Consider the following 20,133-nt stretch of genomic DNA (forward strand, 5'->3'; position numbering starts at 1 on the left):
GATTGGGTCAGATGATTTTTACTTCCAAAACCGATCCAATCCAGACTGCGAACACCCCTAGTGTTTGGTGGAAGGTTTTTGTTTAGATTCTTGGGAAACTGAAGGTGGTAATCTAAGTTATCCACATTTGGTAGAGGATTTCTGAAAAAATTTCCTATGGGGCGTTTGATGGAGGAGAATTTTTTTTTAACAGGGAAATACAATTACTAGGAATTATATGAAAAAATGAGTTTGATAGGAAAGTTCAAAAAAAGTTGTTTGGTTGGCCGAAATTTTATCGGGAAAATTGGATTAAATTTACTGAGTTTATGTTTGGTTGGAAGTAAAAACTTGATGGAAAATAAGTTCAAATTATGAAATAACCCTTAATATTTGAATCACAACTACTGGTCCAGCACTGTTGAAGTCAAGAAATGATGTTGAATAATCATTGATATTGTTCTTTGGGAAGCCGAAGCTAATTGAAGGAGGCCCTGCAGATGATGAGAAACCAAGGAGCACAGAGCTACCCCATCAATAAATCTATAAGTCTTGTGCTTGTACTCCTGTAGTTGCTGGTAGACAACTACATTAAGAAAAGAAGGATGCATATCAGAAACATGGTAATAAATCCAGTGAAAAGCAACCAAACCCTGAGAAGTGGGTATCTTGCAACCCAGAAATGAAAATTTGATGATCTTGCAGTGATAGCTTATGGATTTGGTAATGGAAATTCTCACTTCACGCTAGGTTAGGAGAGGGTATATTTGTCCGGTCCTTCTTCCTCTATCCCTCATTTAGCTGGTTATCGTGAAATATCACATGAGAAGTGGGTATCTTGCACAATATTTTTTGTCCATTCTTCCACACAATCTTGAAATGCTAGGAAACTAAGTTTGGTAGGCAAATTTTGTATTCTCTTATACCTAACAGGGACAACACATAATACCACTCTTAGATGCCTGGGTATCATCTCAAAAATCCTCTACCAAACACCACCTAGAATGTGAGTAAAATTTAACCAAGAATACTATCCAAAAATATCAGAGGGTGATATTCTTGGATTCTTGGGAAAATGGAAATTTAACACATTTCTAGCAATATTTTACAATCAACTAAACATAACATTAGGAAAATTGATCCAACATTTTCGTAAATATTTTGGTCTACCAAACAGTTTTTTTGTAACATTCTCGGGAAAGTCAATTTCCCACCATATTCCTGGGAATCGTGATTACCAAATAAAAAAAAAATTCTCCTCTACCAAACACCCAATGCTTATGGTGAAAATCATCACCAATAAACTCCAAATATATCATATTGGATCATCAAGAAATATAAATCTAATGACGCATACCTGTCTCCATTTGAGCTTTGGTCTTCATCAATCAAATTACTCTTTAGACTGTATTCTCTCAAGACGGGGGAAAAAGAAACTGAAACTGATTTGATGTTTTGGGGACCAAAACCCTAGGCTTAGTTTCTTTATATATTGTTCGATTAGACACCCATTACACTTAGTGCGCCAATATTAAGTATCCACTCATTAAGCCCGCCCATATCGAATTAGGAATCTGATTAGGATCATTTATATTGATCACTTAATTTTTCTAATAATTAGATAGTATGGTATATTTGTTATTTAAATGTGTAGCCCACAATAGGAAATGAAGTTTCTTAACATCTCCCATATGGATTTGCAAAGCCTTGTGCAAAGAGGATTCATAAAAAAAAGCCCCATAACATGGTCATCATTTCAATAAAGAATAAATAGCAAAGCTTATTTTGGAACAACTTGAATATTATAATAAAAAGGCTCAACTTTTGTCATGTTGTTGCACACAAGCACAATTTCCTGTAGACACAAGTTTAGGTGGAGTTCATTGATTTTTATATTTTTAATAACAACACATTTCTCCGTAAGTATGCAAGAGGGAGAAAATCTGTCAACTTGCATAACAATTATATTTCCCATAATAAAATAAGGGAAATACAATTATCATGTCACATGACAAATGAATAGTTATTATGTTAAGAAAAAGATAAATTATATAATATTAAAAAAGTTAGAGTGCACATTATTTATTAAATTTTACTTGCCTTTTTTTTAACATAACAACTATTCGTTTTGTCATGTAACATGACAAATGCATTTCCCATAAAATAATTATAAGGAATATAATAGCATATAATTGGTACTCACCAGCATCAAAACCTTTCTCCCGCAGCCGATCAAGCGACGTTTGAACCCGGGGAAGGAATATTCCCCAATAAGTCCACATGCAAGTTCAACCTTTCTCCTAATTTTTTCTTTCGCGTTCTTTTCATCCTCATCATCAACTTCATTCCCTGCAAACAAACCTGCAACATTTCCCCCATCTCTGATTTTTCAAGCTCTTCTGCATCACCTTTTTCTTGATCTTTATCTTGTTGAAAAACAACACCCACATCTTCTCCTACTCTCTCGTTCTTCTTCGTAAAGGACTTCATGAGAACAAACAAATCGGTTAAACTCTCTAGCGAATGCTCGCTCGCTCCCACTACTCTTGCAGAGCTTCACATGTGCCACATCAGCATCAAAAGCCACTACCACCCTATGAAACCTCCTTGGAATCTTTGCCATGTCCAAAAGCACCCCTTTCTCTATAGTGTGTTAGAGCTTAAAAGCGTGTTTTGGATTGAGATTTTAGAAGATTTCAATGGATTATTTTTAGACAAAAAAATCCACTGGTCTTCAATTAGAATTTTAAATGATTTAAAGCGCGATATTCGAATAGGATTTTTAAAAATTATTTTAGAGTCAGTCTGAATCTAGTGGTATTTAATCAATATTTTAAACAAAAGAAAAACAATATGGTGGTATTTAAAAATATGACGATTTTAATGGATTTTCTATTACTGTTTATTTTGTGAGACATTTTTGTGAAAAGTAAAAATAGCATCCTCTCTTACAATCTCACCCTAAACCTTGAGATTTCTCTATTGAGTGTCTCACAATCTACCCTAGCTTTTTCTCAAAGCCAAGGTATGTTCTTCTTTTACTCGCATATATTTTCTCTGGTTTTGGCATTTCTCCATGTGCTATTCTTCTTCGTGATTAATAGATGATTTATGGTTATGCTTGTCGTCTCTAATGATGTGTTCCATTTTATTTTATTTTTTGATATATTTATCGTAGCAATGGTAATAAGTTGACGATAAACATCTTTAATAAACAATATGTTATCGATAAAAATTTTTAAGTTATTGAATAACAATATTAGACACACAATGAGAGACAAAATTCCAATATTCATTTATTGAATAACAAGGAAAAAAATTCGTTGTTGCTATTGCATAACTTGCTTTCACCACTAAGTTAAAAGAGTATATACTCCAAAATGTTAAACATTCTCATACCATAATGAATGCAAGTTACTTTTTAAATCACGGTTCACAATTTTTAAGTTAGCACCACCGTTTCCATTTAAAGCACAAGCAGAGCTTGTGTTAGCATGTGCTACACAACTCTCTTCGCAAAGAATGTCATCCAACTGAGTTTTCAATTGAACTAATAGATGCATTTTCATCTTCAGTATCACCAGTTATTTATGAAGAAGATAATTTTCCACCCATTGATCAAACCTAAGAGCAGGAACGAGAAGATGCTAATGCATGGAGGGCTAGTATAGCCAAGGAAGCACGGACACGCTAAAATTTTCAAAATTTGCGTGTCGGACACATGTCTGACACGCATCCGACATGCAGACAATATTTGGGGACACACGATCAACTCTCTGACACGTTTCGACACGTTTTTCCGACACGCGGTCAACTTTTTTCGAAACGCGGTCAACGCTCGGACACTTTTTTTTAATCTTAATTTTATTTTATTAACTAAATATAAAAAAACAATTTATAAATTTTTTTTTCTATTATGAAATTTGACATGAAGAATTAACAAAGTATGAAAAATTATTTTTATTTATATTTATGTTATAAAATTTAAATATTTGATTGGTTATATGACTTATTATAGACTCTTATATGTATTAAATATAAATTATATTATATATATTAAATTTTTTATTAAATATCAAAACATGTCCCAACGTGTCGAAATATGACATTTTTTTGAATTAACGTGTCGGCGTATCGTGTCGTGTCGTGTCGTATCGTGTCGTGTCGTGTCGTGTCGTGTCGTGTCGTGTCCTGTGTCCCGTGTCAGTGTCGGTGCATCATAGAGTATAGCTTTAGAATTATGAAGAGCTGTTGCTTAGTAGGGCATAAAGTCACATCAAATTACTGATTGAGAAAATTATATTAGGTTTTATTTTATTTATTAATATCATTGCATTTCTTTGTTATTGTTTTTATTGACTCTTGTAATTTGAATAAGTTATTCTATCTACCTTTTTTCATGCATACCTTACCTACCACTATCCAATACCGTTAGATCAGAATCTCAACTAATCTTTATTATTTCTATCTACTCTTAAGATTCTGGTGTAACGGTGATGGATAGTGATAGGTAAGGTAGGTATAAAAAAGGTAGGTAGAATAACATATCCATTTGTAATTTTGAATGTTTGTTAAATATTCTTATAATTTTTTAAAATCTTATAAATTCATATTGTCCATTCAAATCTTATAAATTCTATTAAAATTATTTAAAATTCAATCTTATAAATTCTTGATTATGAAAAAGGTATTTTAAAAACATCTTTAAAGTTATTACAATTCTCGATAGTCTTTTAAAATTTATAAGTTTTTTTTATCTCAAAATAGTCTTTTAAAATCCTAATCCAAACATCCCTAAGAACACACACACACATATATATATATATGGGTTCGTTTTTTCTACAGTCAATGTAGATAACTTATCTGTTGGAATTTATATATATATATATATATATATATATATATATATATATATATATATATATATATATATATATATATACACATTGTGTAGACAATCTATTGATTATGAATAAGAAGTTTGGTAGTGAAAATGTGCATGTGTCTTTTCATCGACAAACAAATGTATCTTTTCATCCTAAAGGATGTGTTGTTTCATCCTAACGGACGTGTTTTTTCATCCTTGAATGGGTGTCTTTTCGTGTTGAACGAATGTGTCTTTTCGGGTTGAACAAATGTGTCTTTTTGTGTCCAACGGATGTGTTGTTTCGTCGTCGAATATGTGCCTTTTGAAACGTGACCTTACGTTTTTTATATATATAGACCCTGACCCCTTCAGAAAATATAATCTGATTTTCTGCACTGTTACTCTGCCAGAATTTTTCCTTCTTCCGGTTTTCATTTTCCTTTCATACTTCCGGTGTAGTTCCTCTGGCAATTGTTGTGTTCGTTTGGGCTGTTGACTGGTAGTTGTAACATCCCAAGAGCTGGCAAGGGCATGGAGTGATCGCCGGTGCGAAAGGCACGGACAATGAGCGGCTCATGCCAAATCTTGCAGCTTGGGGGTTCATGAATGAATCGAATCAACACCCGAAAGAGAGGGATTCCAGAGACTGTGCTGGTATGGGACGGTACAGTTAGGAATGACTTATAAGAATTAATTGGTACTACTTATACTAACAAGATGCATCTTCTTTTCGGTAGCCCGGATCGGAAGAACTCCACAGTTAAGCGTGCTTGACTTGGAACAATTCTGGGATGGGTGACCTCCTGGGAAGTTTTCCCGGGAAGTGTGCGAGTGAGGAAAAAGCACACTGAAAAGTATAGTGTTAGTATGTGGGGATAGTCATTGATTCTTGAAACGGTCGGGCATTACAAGTGGTATCCGAGCAGGGCCTCTCTTCTAGTACGGTGTGGTTCGAGGACGAACCATGCGAAAGCTGGTGGGCATGTAACATCTTGGGCGCTGAGGAGGGCGGGGAGTGATCGCCGGTGCGAAAGGGCACAAACAAGGAGCGGCTCCTGGAAGGCTTCTAGGGACTGGGGTACATGAATGAATCGAATCAACACCTGAAAGAGAGGGATTGCAGAGGCTGTGCTGGTATGGGACGGTACAGTTGGGAATGGCTTATAAGAATTAATTGGTACTACCTATACTAACAAGATGCATCTGCTTTTTGGTAGCCCGGATAGGAAGAACTCCACAGTTAAGCGTGCTTGACTTGGAACAATTCTGGGATGAGTGACCTCTTGGGAAGTTTTCCCGGGAAGTGTGCGAGTGAGGAAAAAACACACTGAAAAGTCTCGTGTTATTGTGTGGGGATAGTCATTGATTCTTGCAAGTGGCCGGGTGTTACAAATGGTATCACAGCAGGGCGTCTCTTCACCAGGCGGAAGCTGGTGAGCATGTAACATCCCAAGAGCTGGAAAGGGCATGGAGTGATCGCCGGTGCGAAAGGGCACGGACAATGAGCGGCTCATGCCAATTCTTGCAGCTTGGGGGTTCATGGATGAATCGAATCAACACTCGAAAGAGAGGGATTCCAGAGACTGTGCTGGTATGAGACGATACAGTTAGGAATGTCTTATAAGAATTAATTGGTACTACCTATACTAACAAGATGCATCTGCTTTTCGGTAGTCCAGATGGAAGAACTCCACAGTTAAGCGTGCTTGATTTGGAGCAATTCTGGGATGAGTGACCTCTTGGAAAGTTTTCTCGGGAAGTGTTCGAGTGAGGAAAAAACACACTGAAAAGTCTAGTGTTAGTATGTAGGGATAGTCATTGATTCTTGAAGCGGTCGGGCATTACAGTAGTACCGTCACTTTTCAGAAGAAATTCGTTCTATCCTGGGAGACAAGTGTCCATCAACCATTGGCATCTGTGAGGGGGCAAATTGTCTTAAGGAGACACGTTCTGTGGGCTCAGATTTAATTCCTAATTCTGCATTCATTTTTCATCTGTTTGTTCCATACTACTGACAACAAGTAAGTCTGTTATATTTTTCTATTATTGCACAGTGATAATTCTGATAATTATTCTCTTCAGTTCTTTGCATGGGTTCAAACCTCTTAGTGATATAATATCACCCACTGTCTTGAATAACATTATCTACATTGTGCCTAAAATGACATCATTTTGAGGCAAAAATCAAAGTTTTTTTATAATTATAATTTATTTCAGGGTTATAATAGTCTTTTTCATTATAATTTTATAATTTTTCAACCCGAAACGACGTCATTTTAGGAGCGAATGTAGATAACTTATCTACATTCACTGTAGAAGCATTGAAGCATATTTATATATAGAGTTCGCTTTTTCTGCAGTTTTTGCAGATAAGTTATCTGCAGTAAGATCAATACGACGTTGTTTTGGGGTGGAAATCATGGTGTTTTTATAATTTTAATTTATTTCAGGTTATTATAGTCTTTATAATTATAATTTTTTAATCTTTCAATCCCAAAATGACGTCATTTTAGAAGTAAATGCAGATAACTTATCTGCATTAACTGCAGAAATATTTTTCTGAATATATATATATATATATATATATATATATATATATATATATATATATATATATATATAAGAAAAGTTATATGTACAACCTATTTTTGTTTACAACATTTTACAATCATATTTTAACGATTGATTTTTGTCAATCACGGATATCATTTATTACGAATTAATAATTTATTAATGATTTTAATTTGTAAAAATAATAACCGTTGATTGATAAAAATCAATGATTAAAATATGATTGTAAATAAAAATAAATTATAAATATAACCTTCGAAAAGTAATGACGGGGTGAGGCTATGTCTACATATGTCGTTGAAATGGTGTTTACATTAAGGGTTTTATTAATCTCATGTTAAAGGAGATAGTTATTTCATGTCATAGAGACAAATTAGTGGGCTCCACCACCTAAAATAAAATAAAAAAAACAAAAAGATGACACAGTTATCGAAGATTGTATAGGAAAGAAAACTTATCTCACGTGACATGAGAATAATTTTTCCCTTAAATTAAAGGACGAGTAAGAAGAGTAAGAATGAGAGAAGAGGAAAATGGCGTCATATTTATACATAAATGTTGAATAGTAGTAATTGCTTCACTTTTGGGACTGTGTGCCGTTGAGGCATTTTTAGTTTTAAATCACAGCATTAATGTGGGACAAATTATACTCATTTTGTGGAATTAACATAGCCTCTAAAAGCGTCCGGGTACGAGTGTCAAATGTTTTTTGAAAAAAAAAAAAACTGGCGCATTACTCCGTGGTATGAGATTAAGAGCCCGTCTCGATAGATTTTTTTCTTTTTCAAAAGTTACTTTTTTTAAGAATAAAAAATACTTCTCGAAAAAAATCTGTTTGGATGGCTGTTTCTAAAAAAAAGTATAAGTCATAAAAAAAAATCAAAAACTTACTTTTTTCAAAATCTAAAAATTTTATCTTTTAAACAAAGCAAAAGCTAAAAGCCAAATATTTTTTTCAAAAAACAAATATTTTAAAAAAAATCTAAATAGCTGTAACTTTTATAGAAAGTACTTTTAAAATAAAAAAATAATAAAAAGAACTTTCTTGAAAAAGCAATACAAACAAGGCCTGAGTGCAGCCAAAACTTATTTATGCCAAATTAGACTCTTTGGTGAGCTTATATAACCTCTTAAAGCGTCCGGGTTCGTGGGTCAAATGTTATTTGTAACAAAAGAAATAAATAAACATTGCCATTGGCATATAACTTCGTATTACAGGATTAAGTGCTGTCAAAACTTCTTACATGCATCACACACACACAATTATTCTAATTTATTAATCACAAGAACTATTTGGTATAAGTGCTACCAAAGACTAATAATCTACTTTAAATTAATGTACTCACTCTAAAAAATGGGCAAAAAAATTTAAATATTGTTTTTTTAATAAATAATTATGTAAATATAGTCGTTTTGAAATTATTTAAGCAGATATAATAGTCAAACACGCATATAGAGCGTGACCCAGTGGAGAAAGACACCCATGTAGTGCGTGATCTACGTGAGAGACATGCCTACATGAAACGTGACCAGAAGAGAGACACACTTAAAATAAACATGACCGAAAAAAAAGAGACACGCTCTATTTGAACGTGACATGAGAGAGAAACACGCCCCACCTGGGCCTGAACGAGGTTAATAATATTTGTTTTCTTTTACATAATTACATGCACCGCTGGACAAGCTTTATATGTCCCGTAATCAATTGGAATTCTCATTACATTAAAATATTTTTAGAAATCATGTGCTTCTTTCGTTCAAAAGAAGAGGGAATAGTATACTTTAGAGTTTGGACAGCTTTCATGTGTACTATTGAAAGTTATATTGTGAAAACATCTGTTGAACTTCGGAGAGAGATGACGTGAGAAGATCTTGGCCTTCAAGACTAGTAAAAAATCAGTGCCCTTTAACCCAAAAAAGAAAAAGAAAAAGGGTATAATTTTTCCACTTTTTAAGTGAAATATGATTTTTCCCGCTTAATGGATAAATGGGAGATTTAAGCCTAGATATTATGGTGATTCATTTGACTCTGCAAGAAAAAAACTTGGGGTCTTTTGTTTGAAGTAGTGTAAAGTTAATTTTAAAAAAAGTAAACTCCACTGAGGACCTCGTTCATGTACGCCCACATGGCGTGTCTACCTCCTGGATCATGTTCAAATGGGACGTATCTTAGTCACGCCTATTTTAAACGTGTCTCTCTACTGGGTCACGTCTGTTTATGGGCATGAGTGGTCACGCCTATTCTAAACGTGTTTGAGTCTAATAGATTCTTATTTAGTTTCAAAATGACTACATTTTTATAAATATTTATTAAAAAACAATAAATTAATTTTTTTTGCCCTTAAAAATAAGCCACGTGACTTCTTCTCCTTTAAATAGCTCCTTTTTTAAAATACTTTATTTTATTTCACGTATCATCATTTTGAAAATCCTTTTTAAAATATTTACATATAATATTATTATTGTAGCTATTTACATTTATTTTTTCAAATCTTTTTTTTTTGCTGGACAAAAAAATTTAGACCATTTCTCGATTTGTGCGTGTCATCCTTGCGCAGGGGCTATGCTAATCTTCTCTGTATCGTTCCAATTTTATCCGATCTCCCGAAGAGATTTTTTTCAAATCTTTTAATCTATATCATCCAATCATTTCATTTCAAAACATAAAATATTTAGAAATATATCAAAAAAGAGTAGAAAAAAAGAATAAGTTATATTTTTATACTAAACTAATTTCTTGAGAGGGGTTTAATTTCTTAGTTCATTCTCCTTCAAATTAATTTCTTTTCAATTTTAAATTTTGATTCTTATGAAATAATTAAGCATATAATTATTTAATTTTAAATATTTACTTTAGGTTCTATTTAAATTAATTATACATATCTTATTTATTATTAAATCTTTAGTTTTTATTTTTAATATTTTTAAATTTTAAAAATATTTGTGTGATATACGAAATATTTACTAATTTTATTAAAATCTAAATTAAATAAATTGTGAGTTGAACTCAATCAGAAATAAATCTTTAGTGCAATTGATGCATTAAAGATTTAGTACATATGCCATTTATTTTACAACTCGTGGATAAAAATATCACATGATTTGAAAATTAAATGATAGTTGATCATATAATGTGAGAATTTTTGTTTGTGTCACAACATAAATCACAAATACATTGAATTAGTTACACTAAGGATTTATTCCTCAGTCAGCAACATTATTTGGCCACGTGTAAAACATTTCTATTCAAATCCACATCATCTCGTGTTTCTTCCTTTTCTTTACATTGCGATGTGGAAATTGGGCGCTGTCGTGTCCGTGTGAGTTCTTCACTTCAAAGAAAATCTAGTGAGCACCGTTTTCTGTTACAATGTTGTGTTAAAATGCGATCAGGTTCAATGAATCACAATTAAGTGTCCCCATTCATTGAATCTTCATCAGATTTTCTCTCGTGCATTTCTTCCGGTTAAAGCATCCTTATAAGAGTGTTGGACAAAAGAATTATCTGGTTAAAATTAATTGGATAAATTTTTTCAAATTAATACAGTCAAATACATCGTCCAAATTAGTCCCGTATCCTAACGGCACTGATATCATGTTAGTGCCACGTAAGTAGTCTCGTCACTATAAAACTTTAAAAAGTCATAACTTTTGACTCGGGTATCCAAATTAGGTGATTTTTATTTTGATTTCACATAATTTTTTGATATCTACGCAATAACACCTCATTTGATATATTTTATCTCCCACAAATATAGTTCAAATTTGTAACAATAATCCACAAACACAAGAGCGTTTAAACTTAGAAGCTCCCGAGTTTTTTCAGCAATGGCCTAGTTTTCCCACAATTAGCCTTTAAGCCAACAATTTTTTTAGCAACAAAATCAGTATTTTAGGGCTTTCCGTAAGAAGAAATGTTATTCGTTGTTGCCCGTGTGCGTTGATGGAGAGGAAGCCATTGATATTATTTGTTATTGTTGGATAGTTAAAAAATAAGAAAAGGAATTAAATTTAACATAATTCACAAAAATATAAAACGTGTCAATCAATGGCATTTGTTGTAGCTCATGGTGTTGGTTCAGAAAAACTAGGGAGCTTCTAGATTTAAACGCTCTTTTGATTGGGGTACCATGGTTACAAATTCGAACTATGTTTGTGAGATATAAAATATGCTAAAAAAGGTGTCATTGCGTAAATCTCAAAAATTTATTTGAAATAAAGAAATCACTTGATTTGGATATTCGAGTCAAAAGTTATGGTCTTCCGAAATTTTACGGTGATGAGACTGCCTAGCATTAGTGCCGTCAAGATTAGTGACGGGACTAGTCCCATCAGGATCAGTAACGTGTTTGACTGCATTAGTTTGAAAAAATTTATCCAATAAACTTTAACTGGACAATTCTTTTATCCAACAGTCTTAGAAGGGTACTTTTGTCTATTTCTTCTAGTATATGTATGGCAGCCTTTCTTTTTTTGTTAAAAAGAAAGTTCATAACAATTTTGAAAGGGTTAGTGTGTGTCCTTTTAAAGGATGTAAGTTGTGTCCTTTTAGCTTTTTACTCTATGTACTCCCAGTAATATATAGTTATAACATGAACTTTTTTTCACTTTCCACGTCAGCTGATGTGACTGAGGAGAGCCAAAAAAAAGTTATTATTTATGTTATAACTATGTATTACCGGAAGTACATAGAGTAAAAAAAATTAAAAGGACACAACGTATATCCTTTTAAAGCACAAATAATTTTCCCATTTTGAAAAAAGTAAAGTGGATTATCAGTTATCACGAACTTAGTTTAAATGGCACAGGTTATCCTACTTTAACTAATAATCTTGAAATTAAATTTTAAATATGAAAATTTTATTGTTCTTATATTAATGAAAATATGTTTGTCATTTTAAACAATAGTTATTTTAATTAAAATTACTATTTTTTATTTAATATTTGAACAAACAAAAAATCTCGCATTTTCTCGTAACAATTTCTCTTACCATAAAATACAGTAAATTTAACTTAAATAACGTAATTTAATATCTTTTAAAATGATAAACATTAATCTTTATATTAATTTACAGCTAAAATTAGAGATTAGTCAGGTAATCAATATATCAATGTAAAAATAAAAATAATAAAAAGAATGGTCTCTCATGTCAAATTTTTATTTAATCTTATTAAATAAAAATCATTTTCATAAGTGTTATACTTGAAATTCAAAACCTAAGTAAATAAAATAACTAATTAAAGAATAAAGCACGTATACAATGTACACGTACCCTAGTCCGGAATCCCCTACAATTATAGTGAGAGGTATATAAGAAATAAATATTGCAAACCTCTCTAGAATCGCGGTTTTTGAATGTACAATTTTTTTATTTTTTATATTTAAAAAAACTAAGTCATGTACATTATTTTCTGTTAATATTTTTATAATTGCACACATATCAGGACAATGAAAGAATACCTCTACAACTGGTCATGTTATAGAGTTAGCAAAATCACCTTAGACGATTCTGTTACAGCAGTTAAAGAAAAATAGAAGTTACCGAATATAATATGGGTTTTGCGATGGAAATGGATCCTCTCATATGCCAAAAAAATATGATATGGTCATGTGAGAAGATCACAACCATACAAAGGTAAATCAACGGTTATGATTTCGTAACTACTTATTTTATCATTTTTTCTCTCTCCTCCTTTTTTACTATTGATCTACCTTTGTATGGTTATGATTTCCTACATGACATGGTAATGTGAATTTTCACATTAGATAATCCAGATCCTTTTGCGATAGTCCTGTTACAGGAATCCCATTCCCGTTCTTGCAAACACATGTACATTTTTTTTTTCTAAATTGGTTTTTTCAAAAAATAAATAAATTAGTGGATCCCACAAATATTGTGTCTGTAACATGATGCAACAAATATCCTGCTACAAGATATTTCTATTACCCATATAATATGCCCCATCTTTAATCAAAACTCATAATATTGTTTACAAATGACTTCAATAAAAGATCGCCAATAATATTCAAACTGAAGAGTTTTTATCTTATATATTTTTGAAGTAGATCCTCTCATATTAAAATTTCACATTATATATATAAAAAAAAAATTCACGCAACCTGATAATTTGAAATTTTTGTGTCTATCTCTATCTTTTTTTACATGATTTAAATAGGTAGGGTCTAATTATCATTAATAAAGAAAGATATAGACATAAAAATTTCACACAATTAGATCCTGTAAATTTTAATACGAGAGGATTGATTCCTATAAATTTTTGTTATAGCAGTTAAGTCAACTTCCACTGGCAACACTATTTAAGTTTACCTTGAAATTTATTTGCGCTCAATCCATGGCCCCACAATTTCTGGAAGGGAATAAATCAGAGTAATCATAATTTTGTATTAAAAAATCATAACTCAAATATATTAATATTCCTTCCACTAAGAGTTTAACCCATGCTCAAATTCTCATATCTTCAGGTAAATTATTTTTATAAATAAAGGATTAAGCATAGATCTTCTGAATTTTATTTCTCTTTATTATCATTATGCATACACATCATCCATTTGATTTCAAGCCTATAAGATAATCTATCACCCAATACAGCGATCTCTTCCATAAATTCCGTGAGCATTGGATAAAAAACAAACCAAATTGGACTAAAAAGAAATATTTTTATGCAAATAAACGAGCAAGCATGACAAAATAACAAAAAGCATGTATATGACCCAATCCTTAACCTTATGGCTTTGTTGGGCCAAATGGGACATTGGATAAAGCTGGGTTGTTTCTATATACCATGTACAATACTTGGGAATATTCCTTCATCATCTGCTTCTCTTAAAACAATGGTGAATCAAGGCTCATGTTATAGTAATCGTCATTTCATGTCTGCATCGATCATCCTAAAGGGTGTTAGGTATGGCTCATACTTCGCATACTGACCCTTGTTGGTGGGTCAACATAAAGGCAATTGGGGCTGAGTATGTACATAGCCTTGACACATGCTATCAAGGAAGCTATTTGGTTGCGGAGGTTGTGCAAAGAGCTTGGCTTTGAACAAGGAGAAATGATCGTTATGTGTGACAGTCAGAGCACCATTTTCTTGGCTAAGAACCCAGATTTCTATGCGAGGACCAAGCATATCGGCATACAATACCATTTCGTCATAAAGAATAATGAAGACAAAGTTGTATTGCTGGAGAAGGTTGACAGAAAGGTCAACAATGCTGATTTTCTGACCAAGGCAGTAACTTTAGATGAATTTGATTGGTGTACAACTACATTTAGATTGAAGAAACATGCAAAGTTTTCACCAAGTGAGAGAATGTTGGGTATGACTCATATTTCACATACTGATGAGGGTCTTTATTGACGGGGTCAACAAAAAGACAACTGGGGTGATTTGTAACGAGTGACAGTGAGGTGAATATAGCACATACAAGCTGGACGTAGCCTACTTTGAGTGAACCGGGATAAATTACTATGTCGATTTCTCTCTTCCCTTTCTCTTTTTTTTCGATTTATGTGATTGCCAATTTCGAACAAAGGGTTCTACTATAAATAGAACTCTTATAATAACAACCTCTTGAGCCTTTGATTTAGTCTAATCCTTTACTTAGCAGCAACATTATTTTTTTAAAGTAAATTGTGAAACAATAATTTTTCTTTTAAATTAACTATTTCATTGTAAACACATAAAAAAAATTTCCAGTGAATTTACGAATTAGTATTTTTTTTTAATAAAAAAACTCATTTTTATATCATCATATTAAACTTTTGTTTCTATTACCTATTTGCCCTATCCTGGTGTATCGCTCACGTACAAGTTCAAATAAAGAAGAAAAGAAACTGAAATTCTGGACCCACAATTTCTGGAAAGGAATAAATAGAGTAATTATAATTCTATATTAAAAAAAATCATAATTCAAATATATTAATATCTCTTTCATTAAGAGTTTAACCCGTGCTCAAATTCCCTAGTCTTCAAGTAAATTATTTTTATAAATAAAGGATTAAGCACAGATCTTCATAATTTTATTCCTCTTTATTATCACTATGCTCACATACTATCCATTTGACTTCAAGCCTATACACTAATCTGTCACCCATTACAACAATCTCTTTCGAAAATTTCGTTAGCATTGGATAAAAAACAGTCCAAATTGAACTAAAAAGAAATATTTTTGTGCAAATAAATGAGCAAGCATGACAAAATAACACAAAGCATGCATACAACACAATCCTTAACCCTATGGCATTGTTGGGCCAAATGGGTCAATGGATAAAGCTGCGCTGTTTCTATATACCATGTACTTGGGAATATTCCTTCATCATGTGCTTCTCTGAAAACAATAGTGAATCAAGGCTCAGGTTCAAGTTATAGTAACTTTCCTTTTAGAGTAATCAATAATTTGCAGCATGTTGAACATAAGTGATTTAAACTCAAAATTGATTGCTGCAACTTTAGGTTGACCAATGGCAGATTGAATGTTATTGAGTGCTAGTATTCCATGTGTCCTGATTGAAATTTTAGCCTGATTTGGTCGTTGTACAACAACACCAGATCCTGCTATTCTCGCTGTCATGTTAGGTAATGTTGTAGCAATGATTTGTCTCTGCTGCCTCTCTCTAGCTTGAAGCATTCTTTCAATTTTTGGATCAAAATACACTCCTAGTTGGCAGGGGGATTGTACATATGCTAGCTGCAAGACCTGCAAAATAGAAAAAATGGGGATCAAATATCACTTACAAAGAAACTAACTTTATAAGTTTTCCCTGGCAATAGCGCAAAAATTTGTTGTGCAATTGCGAAACTCTTTTATCAATCACACGTTAACGCAACTGTACCTGTCAACAAGTAATATACAATGTGTGAGTCCAGATATTGCTCCCACGAAGAAAACTATAAAGTTGGGATCAATGTGAAATGATAAAGTAACAATATATATGAAAGTTTTGTTAATTTAGAACTAAGGACTAAACAAATACTAGCTACAAACTAATTACTAAACTAAGCTAAGAGTAAAGTAAGAGTATACTAAAGAATAGAGAATTCAAGTATCAAAGTAGATTGGGGTCAATTTTCCCAGTATTGCAATTTCACCAGAATGCAGTAACAATGCTATATAAATTATCCATCAGTAATCAGAACACTTACGTATGCAGGGGCTCTCATCTACCTTACATGTATACCAGTTCCCATATTTCTATTGGCTAACATAATTATGAATCCATTAAGCACAAGTTCCATATGCTTTTATGGTGTGAATGATCTCTCTACCCACTATTAACCAATTTAATTAGTTAATCCACAATGTTTAATGACTTTGCAGGTTTACCTATATCTCTATAGCCTAAACCCTAAGAATCTTGCAGCTCTCTCTTAATAGTCAACAAGATTAGAGACAATTTGAATCTTTATTCAACAACTAATGGAAAACTGCATAGCAAAGTTTAGGCAAACATGGTTACATTACAATACAGGTACTCTCTCACTCAATCATAGATAATTTAATCCATACTTGAATGAAAATAAAAAACAAAGAAAGATAAAGACTCCGTAGAACTAAGATAGAATAAATAGGGATGATGTTGTAGCTCTGCTCTCGCAACAATTGTTGGCTCCACCACCATCCATTGTCTCTCAGCCACTGGGGTAGTGCAGGGACCAACCGAATCCAATGATCTCTTTACTGGACCCTATCTCCACCTTTTAACTCATTAGATCTCTCTTAACAAACCCTCAAAATCTCCCAAGTATTTCACAGCTTCAAAACCTTGTGAAGCTCTTAAAAGCTTGGTTTAGACGTATGTAGGCTCTTCTTTATATAGAACATAGTGACTTGGGCGCTAAGTAGCTCTTCTAATCCCTCAAATAAGCTTCCAATCTGATCTTGATTTGTAAAGATTTTGATATGCTTTATTGAAGATACAGATTTGCAAAGATACTTGCTTGATTTAATACAGAGCATAGTAACTTGGGCACCAAGTAGCTCTTTAAATCCTTATAATCTTCCAATCTGATCTTGATTTGATTGAAGAGTCTATCCTTATTTGTTGAAGAAATGGTTGCTAAGATACCGGTCATGGGGACTTGGGCGCTAAGTAATTATTTTCCTTTGTTAAATTAGGATTCCAATGGCCAGTTGTTGCTGATGTCTTCAATGCAACGTGTCACTTGAGCCCGATTGCTACAGCTCTGACCCCCAACAAAAATATCAGAGACAATGAATTTCTCTAGCACTCAAAATAACACTAGATATCAATGCTTATCATATTTTTCATTCAAAGCATAAAGAGACCAGATTCATGCAATAATCATGTAATTCTAAGAGAATTATGCATGTATATGGCACCAAATCGTCAAATATAAGCCTAAAAATAACTCTCCACAAGAGAGTTATCAATCAGCCACTTCAATCCTCCAGCCACATTTGGGAAAAGGCCGTAATAGATCCATTCCCCACTGATAAAATAGCCAAGGGAAATTTAATTCTTCTAGAGAAGCATGATAGATATTAGTGTGCTTTTAACATCTGATACAATATCGCACATGTTTTTTAGCATCCTCTTCAATCGTAGGCAGAAATATCCCGAACGGAGGAGTAAGATAAGGATTTCCCTTCCATGTGGTGCCCATTAATTCTTTCATGTACTTCGATGATTGCGTACTGAGCTTCATAGGGTGCCAAGCATTTAAGCAGGTGAGTAAAAAATCATTTCTTGTAAAGTTGGTTATACATAATGGTGTAATAAGAAAAATTTCTAACTAATTTCTTCATGAGGTGGTCATCTCGCAGAAGTTCACCACTTTCAAGATATGCTTTGATGGGAGTAATCCATGTTGGCTTATTTTCTCCACCTTCATTCTCTTCTTCAGTCATTGGAGCTGCACTGGTTGAGGGTAAAGCTTTGTGTTTGCAGATAACCATGATCGCGCTTGGATGTGGTACGTTCTGTTGTATTAATGACCTGTTGTTCCCTAGACTTTTGATGCTAGCTAACTTTGACAGAATGTATGCCCTAGCATTCTTTTCACGCAGGATATGTTCAAATATCACATTTTCAAAAGTCAGTAATAGGAAGTGTACTTTTTCAAGATATTTGGCCATTAGCACTTCTTTTGCCTGGTAAATTCTTTGGCCATTGCCAATCCCGCAATCATAGCTTCATATTCAATTTGATTGTTGGATGCTTTAAATTCAAACTTGAGTGAAATGTTCAACTGTAACCCCTTGGGAGTTTTTAACAATGACTCAAACACCAATACCCTTAATGTTGGAGGATACATTCGTCATTCAATGTTGCATTATTGTGATAAGTCATCTCAACCACGAAGTCAGCGAGAGCCTAAGCCTTGATGGGTTGTCTTGGTTCATACATGATGTTATATTCAGAAAGTTCAATGGACCGAGTTATCATTCTTCCTGCAAGGCTAGGTTTATGCAGAGTTTGTCGAATAGTTTGGTTGTTGCGCACCTTTTATCTGGTGCCCTTGAAAGTAACGTCTGAGCATACAAGATGTTATAATTAATGCAAATGCTACTTTTTTCAATTTGATGACATCGCAGTTCAGGTCCTTGTAGCACTTTACTCATAAAGTACACAAGCTGCCCATCCGTTGACTCCTTTATCAAAACTGAGCTGATAACTTCAGAGTTCACGATGAGATAAAGGACTAATGGTTCGTCCGGTTCAGGTTTCACCAAGATTGGAAAATTAGCAAGATGCCTTTTGATCTTAGTGAAGTCTTGTTCACAATTCGGACTCCATTCAAAAGTAGTTTGCTTTCTTAAGAGTTTGAACATAGGCAAGAATTTTTGATCTGATGCTGATATGAATCTTATCAATGCAATGATTCTACCTGTCAGTTGTTGTACCTCTTTAATATTCCTTGGGTTGACCATATCCATTGCTTTGCATTTGTCTTGATAGACTTCAATTCCTATATGTGTTGACATAAAGCCCAAGAATTATCCCTCGGGTACCGCAAATAGAGATATTATACTTGGGTTAAATGCCTCTGTATTTATAGTATTGAGCGCCTTGTTTCATACCGCCTTTAATTAGTGGAAAGGAATGTCCGCTCTCAGGCTATTCATTAATTGGCAAGCCTATTCAGTGGATGCAGTGGCAAGCAGGAGCTGCCTTTCATTCATTGGGTTCACATGGTAGCTGATGTGCCTCTGGCATATGTAGTTTTCCAAGCTAAAAATGATAAGGATTAAGTCATAAAAGAGCAGTTTATTTACATATTTTCTTAGTATGTTGACTTTTTCATTTCAATGATATTTCTCACCTATTTGTTGTGTTTATATAGGGAGAAAGAAAGAGAAAACAAAATTTCAAAAGAATGTTGGCGCGAATCTACAAGGGCGTGGGTTCTGAGCTGCACCGTGAAGACCTGGGCCATTTTCCAGAAAAGTGGCGCAATCTGGCACCACTATGGTGCGATCCTGCGCCAGCCAGATTCCCCTGGGCCACTTACTAAAGAAGTGGCGCCATTGTGGCGCGATCCTGCGCCAGTTAGGTTGCAGGCCTACGTTCCAGAGAAGTGGCACGATCCCGCGCCAGTTTGCGAGAAAAATCACCGTGTTTTGAAAGGGCAATTTTGGAAGAAGCGAACCAGGATTATAAAAAAAACGCTCTGAGGGTTTATTCAGGACACTTTTCGACGACAAAGAAAAACAAGGATTCCGGAATGAGGAG

The 20,133-nt window shown here is 33.4% G+C and overlaps 1 non-coding gene across 1 annotated transcript; it reads right to left on the reverse strand.

The window, feature by feature from the left end:
* Window positions 1-9,929: 9,929 nt before the first annotated feature.
* LOC133287273 (U6 spliceosomal RNA) lies at window positions 9,930-10,031 on the reverse strand. Its single transcript, XR_009748221.1, has one exon. It is a non-coding gene; the product is annotated as a U6 spliceosomal RNA (small nuclear RNA).
* Between the last annotated feature and the right edge of the window lie 10,102 nt (window positions 10,032-20,133).

Source organism: Gastrolobium bilobum, unplaced genomic scaffold (assembly GCF_033153095.1).
Source record: "Gastrolobium bilobum isolate Gb01-03AN ecotype WA unplaced genomic scaffold, APGP_CSIRO_Gbil_v1 utg609, whole genome shotgun sequence".
NCBI lineage: Eukaryota > Viridiplantae > Streptophyta > Magnoliopsida > Fabales > Fabaceae > Gastrolobium > Gastrolobium bilobum.